Raw genomic sequence first — 6,634 nt, 5'->3', positions numbered from 1 at the left:
TATATATATATATATATATATATATATATATACACACAAACACAGACAGACAGACAGATACTAAAATTGAGATAAATAGGAACCAATAGGCAAAAGCGGACAGACAGATCAATATTTGAACTTTTGTCTTCATCATCCAATCCAAGTTACCATCAACTTGGTCAGCTTTTCAGCCTTCATAAATGATTTTGTCTGCCAATGTCAGTAAAATTTTATAAATATATATATATATACACACACATTTCACTGTATCAACCAGGCTATCAGATATTGTTATATGCCACTGTCAGAATGTATATCCTTGTATTATTGTAGTAGCTTTCAAATGGTGACACCCAACAGGCTGTGTGGGCAACTCAACATTCCCCACCCACCAGGATATCAGTTCACATAAAAAGCACTTATGCTAGTGCCATGTCAAAAGCACTCACTACACCCTGAAGTGGCTGGTGTTAAGGGCATCTGGTCATAGAAACCTTGCCAAAACAGACAACTGGAGCCTAGAGCAGCTCTCCAGGCTTGCCAGCTCCTATCAAACTGCCCAACGAGTGCCAGCATGGAAAACAGACATTAAATGATAATTATGTAACCTTTATTCATTTCACATCGGTTTATTATGTATATCTTATTGAGGAATTGTTTTGTAACTGGATGCCCTTCTGGTTACCAGCCTGAGCCCGTTTTTCAAGTAACGGATCTCCCATTTCATACATCTTCACAGGTGTGAAGCAAACTGATGATTTATCGACAATAACAGCGATGACAATGACAACAATTCTGCTTGTAGCAAATGACTTTTCATAGAGCACAAATGCAAACACGACAGGCTTCTTTCAGTTTCCATCATCTACGAAATCTAATCACAAAGCTTCGTTGACCTGGGGCCATAGTAGAGGATTCTTGCTCAGGGTGTTATGCATGAGAATGAGCCTGAAACCATGCAGTTGGGAAGTGAACTTCTTAATCAGAAAGCCATATCTATCTCTATACATCCTTCTTTCTGGTACTCTATTAGTTATGACCACCGAAGGTTTCAGCTGATCTGATCAACAGAGCAGCCAGCCTGCTCGTGATATTAACACGTCTGTGGTTGAGCACTCCACAGACATGCATACCCTCAGGGATCTTCAACTTGACAATCAAGGTGACAAGGCTGACCTTTTTTAAATACAGGAACAACTCGTTATTGCCAGCTGTGTGGACTGGAGCAATGGAGAAAAAGAAAGTGTCTTGCTCGAGGACACAACATGCTGCCAGTTATCAAGCTCATGACCGTACAATTGTGAGCTGGGTTACCCAAACCATTCAGCCACATGTTTTCTCACACATGGATGTGTGCAGAAATTTAAAACATATCAGTGGAGAATAACAAGATTTTGAAATATTCACACTAATTATTTATATATATATATATATATATATATATAATAATAATAATATTAGGGATAAAAATCCAAAATTACAGGTAAAAACTCAATTAAAATAAATTCATTAAAAATTAAAATTAAATTAAGTTTCAAGTATAAAATATATATATAAATATATAGTTTTAGGGAAAAGAACCAAGGTTCACGAACTCATCGATATGTGACACTGGATTTTCATCGATGAGTTCATGAACCTTGGTTCTTTCCCCTAAAACTATATATTTATATATATACACACATCCATACATGCACACTTCACACGACAGGACTCCCAAAACATTAAAATAATACTGAGAATATTGACATTTCTCTACATGTAAAAGAGATAAAGCATAGCCGAATATAAACCTCTGAATATAATTAGATATCATGAAATAAATAATGATAGCACATTATTTGCACCGACAGGCGAGTGAGCAAGTGATGTAGGAGAAATTAGTTTAGCAGTGTGACAACCCAGAATCCATTCAGACGAGTGAAAGGGGTCGAGAGAGAAAGAAAGGGAATTGTTTTATGAATCCTGAATTAATACTTTTTTTTGTTTTGTTTTTACTCGTTTGTCATTCAACTGGGGCAATGCCTTGTAAGTGCTTTTTTTTCCCCCCAAGTCAAACAGATCAACCCCAGTATTTTGTTTTCTAAGCTAGGTGCTTATTCTATCAATCTCTTTTGCCAAACTGCTGAGTTATGGGGGACATAAACAAACCTACACCGGATTTCAAAAGGTTGGGGAGGGAACAAACAGAAGCACACACACAATTATAAATTGGCTTCCACATAGTTTCCTTCTATCAAATCCACTTGAGTGTTATTGTTTTAGGCAGCAGATGACTGATCAAGGAGACCTATACCCAACGCATTCCAACCATGACTAACCATCCTCTAGTAATGCTGTTGTAATGTCATGCAAATAAAATTTAGTTCTAAGTAAATGTTTATAGATAAGCTCTTTTATAATATTTTAGGGATTTTCTTTTTCATAGCAAGGCCTCTTGTACACCCACTAAAAAAAGCCTGCAGTACATCACAGATGACAAGGAAATCCCTAATCCAAGATAACATTATTGAATGTCCATGTCTTTTTTTTCTAAAGATAGGGTGTAATATAAGGGAGATTTGGCTGCCATTTCTAGTGGTCTGAGTGACCACATAGAGGTTCACACCTGCAAACTTTAGCGTGATTGCAAAGCAAACATGTATCCATATGTAAGAATACACACACACACACACACACAAACATACCTTCTTTGAGTGAAAGCATGTTCAAAGTTAACCCATCGCCTTTATCTTTTACTTGTTTCAGTCATTAGACTGTGGCCAAGCTGGGGCGCCACCTTGAAGAGTTTTACTCAGATGAATTGATCCTAGAACTTATTTTTTTTATGCCTGGCACATTCTCTCAGTCTTTTTTGCTGAAACGCTAAGTTACAGGGATGTACACGCACAATCACCAGCTGTCAAATGGCAGTTAGGAAATAGAAACAAAACTATGCACACACATGATGAGCTTCTTTCAGTTTCCGTCTACCAAATCCATTCACAAGGCTCTGGTCGACCTGAGGCCATAGAAGACACTTGACCAAGGTGCCACGTAGTGGGACTGAACCTCCAACTATCTGGTTGGAAAACAAAATTTCTTTACCACAGTCATGCCTGTGCATTAATTTTAATTCAACAATTAATTACAACAAATAAATACTGTGCATTGTGTAATTTTCTCTAAGTTTGGGGACCCAGTGGATGAAAGGCTGCCTTCTCCCATTCTCTGAGTGTAGATAAAACGTCTATCTTTTTATTAATACAATAGTGTGATTGAAGGGAGATTGGGCTGCTATTTCTAAAAGGCTGATCAACAACATAGATGCTTACTTGTTGGCCTATGTCACCAAACTGTGACAGTCAGAAAGAAGCAACACTACTCACAAGTCTATCAACCTCTAGGGCTCTGGCGTCATTGCAACATTGGATATGTGGCCTCCCTCCATCTCATAACTAACACATGCAATCTAAACATTTAGTAATAATAGCTTCTGTCATGGGTTATTTCTGAGTTACAGTCAATCACAGATTGGCCTAGTCGATACCTTGTTTGAGACCAAATATGTTAAGAAGCTATCTCTCATACACACACAGATTTAAGAACAGAGACAGGTAAAAACAGCTTTTTACAGGTGTGTGTGTGTGTTCTTGTGTTCAGTTATAATAAAAACAATTTTTACATTAATCTGATAAGTTACTCTATACTTTTGTAGAGTATCAATCTATTTTTAAGCAAGAATATTATTGACAGTGACTTCAAAGTTTCAGTTAGTTAAGCCATCATTGGACTGAGTAACCCATGAGATTAATGTAAAATTGTTTTTATTACAGCTGAACATAAAAACAAAAGCTAATATAACAGTTTTGTTTTGACGTTGAGTGCTTTCATAAAGTTAACTGAAAAACAGGACAGTCCGACGAGGGCTTATCTGGCTGAAACTTAAAGCACTGTCAATAATAATCTTACGGATGATAAATAAATATATAAACGTTTGAGATTTCATATCCAGAGTGTTAAAGATTATGAGAGAGAGAGAGAGAGAGAGAAAGTGTGTGTGTGTGTGTGTGTGTGTATGTGAAAGACAGAGGCATAAAAAAGGAGACAGGGGTTTCAATACAGGATACAGTGAAAGGAGAAAACAGAAAAGTCAAAAACAAAATGCTGAGCAGTTTTTTTTTTTTTCCTTAAAATGCAGAAGGGAGGCAGAAGAGAAGCAACAGTAATAAATGCATGCCAAATAACAGAAAAGAAAAGAAAAACAGCAAACAAATAAGAAAAGCAAGGAGGCTTATCTACAAGAAATATTCTGTCAGGACTCTCAGTATTGCAAAACGAGTTTTCTAGTTTTTTTTTTCAGTGGATAGTTATCTTGTAATAGTTTATTTGGCAGAGTATTCCACAGAAAGGTTTGAACTCTTCATGTAATCATCAGAGAGACAAATACTGTATATGAATAGAGTGGGCTTCTACACAGTTTCCATCTGCCTGATTTCACTCATAAATCCTTAGACATACCTGCAGCTATAGAAGAAATCTTGCCCAAGGTGCTGTACAGTGAGATCAACTGAACCTAGAACCTTGTATTTGTGAAGCAAAATTCTAATTAACATAGCCATATAGACGCATATGCTATGTAAGGTAGAATGTCCAAAGTTCAGTTAAATATGATGCCTTATTCAATTTGTCTTAGAATATAAAACTGAAGAATTCCAAAGATGGGAGTATTTTGGGATTTTTTTTTTCAAGGGAATAAGAAAAAGAATATTTTTTTTTTTTTTTACCCTCCAATATAATTTTTCAATTTACCATAATTATGCTGCCAAGAAGGATGAAAACCAATGCCGAGAACCAGTAGGAATTGATAGTAAAAATAATAAAGCATGGAGTCTCCCAACTTTTGCAAAATCGAGATATACAATATATGGATATACACTTGACCCTTTTAGCATTCAGACTATTGTCAAGTGTAACGTTTGTTTATTCACATTGTTTTGAATTAATCTCACATTATCTTGTGGATTTGAGATATCAATGATGTGGTTGTCTATTTTAAAAAATGACATTGCAAGGTAGGTGTGAGAGGCCAGATCTGGCCAGTTTGAACATAAAACGGGTAGAATATATGGCTGGATATGGCCAGTTTAAACACTAAAGGGTTAAATATAAAATGTATGTGTGTGAGAATATATGTGTATTTCTTAAATAAGTCAAAGAATTTCAGGAGGGGCAGGGTGGAAAGGAGAGATTGTAATGTGCAGGCTTTCACCAAGAGAATTAGATGCCTCAGTGGTCCGATTTGCTTTTCTTGCCAAGTTCATATCTTCTATGAAGGTTGCTGATATAAGCCATTATCATTATCATGGCCTATAATTTAGATACAAGGCCAACAGGAGATTAGTCGATTGCCATTGACTCCGGTACTGGAATGGTACATTATTTTATCAACCCCATAAAAGACGAAAAGCAAAGCTTACTTTGGTGGTAATTTTAACTAAGAAGGTACAGAACCGGAAGAAATGCTGCTAAGCATTTTGTCAAACATGCTTAACGATTCTGCTAGTTCACCGCCTCAATTATAATCCTTTCTACTATAGGGCACACGGCCTGAATTTTGTGGGGAGGGGGCTAGTCGATTACAACAACCTCAGTACTTAACTGGTACTTATTCCATTGCCCCCATCCCCCAAAACAATTAAAGGCAAAGTGAACATTAGCAGAATTTGAACTCAGAACATGTAGACAGATGGAATGGTGGTAAGCATTTTGCCCAGCATGCTGCCTTAATGATAATGGCTTCTAAATTAAGTACAGCGCATGTAATTTTCAAAGGAGAGAGAATAATTGATTACAATGACTAGTACTGGTCCGGTACATTCTTTAAATCCTAAAAAGATGAAAGGCAAAGTTGGCCTGAATGGGGTTTGAACTCAAAGAGGAGAGAGAGCAAAACACAAATATCGTGAGGCAATTTTGTAAGTCACTCTAATAATAACTCTGCCAATCTTCCACCCTTTCTTTAATAATAATAATAATAATAATGATGATGATGATGATGATGATGATGGTGGTGGTTTCAAATTTTAGCACAAGGCCAGTAATATCAAGGGAAGCAGTAAGTCATTCACATCGACCCCAGTTTTCAACTGGTACTTATTTTATCAACCCTGGAAAGATGAAAGGCAAAGTTGACCCCTGGTGGAATTTGAACTCAGAATGTGAAGATGGACAAAATGCCACTAAGCATTTTTGCCCAGCGTGCTAACCAATTCTGCCAGCTTGCAGCTTTGCTATAATTAATCATAATAATTGTTTAATAATAGAAATAATTTCCTCTATAGACACACAAGACCACAGATTTTTAAGGAAGGGAATAATCAACCTCAGCACAACAACAACAATAATAATGATTTTAATAATAATAATAATAATAATAATAATAATAATAATAATGATAATAATAATGCAAGAAAAGAATTGTTTAAACTTGGCTGGAAACTCCATGCCAGCATCCAGCAGACAGCATAGAAGAATTTAATTTATTCACACATACAAACACACACAAATATGTACACATAGTGCAAAGTAGATAAATATTTGTCCAATATATCAGTTTAATATTTATTTCCAGAGGAAAAAGAAAAAAAAAATCACAGAAATAAAAAGTATT

This window comes from Octopus bimaculoides, chromosome 18, assembly GCF_001194135.2.
Source record: "Octopus bimaculoides isolate UCB-OBI-ISO-001 chromosome 18, ASM119413v2, whole genome shotgun sequence".
NCBI lineage: Eukaryota > Metazoa > Mollusca > Cephalopoda > Octopoda > Octopodidae > Octopus > Octopus bimaculoides.
The sequence above is the reverse complement of the archived record's forward strand: the minus strand, read 5'-3'. Positions refer to the sequence as shown.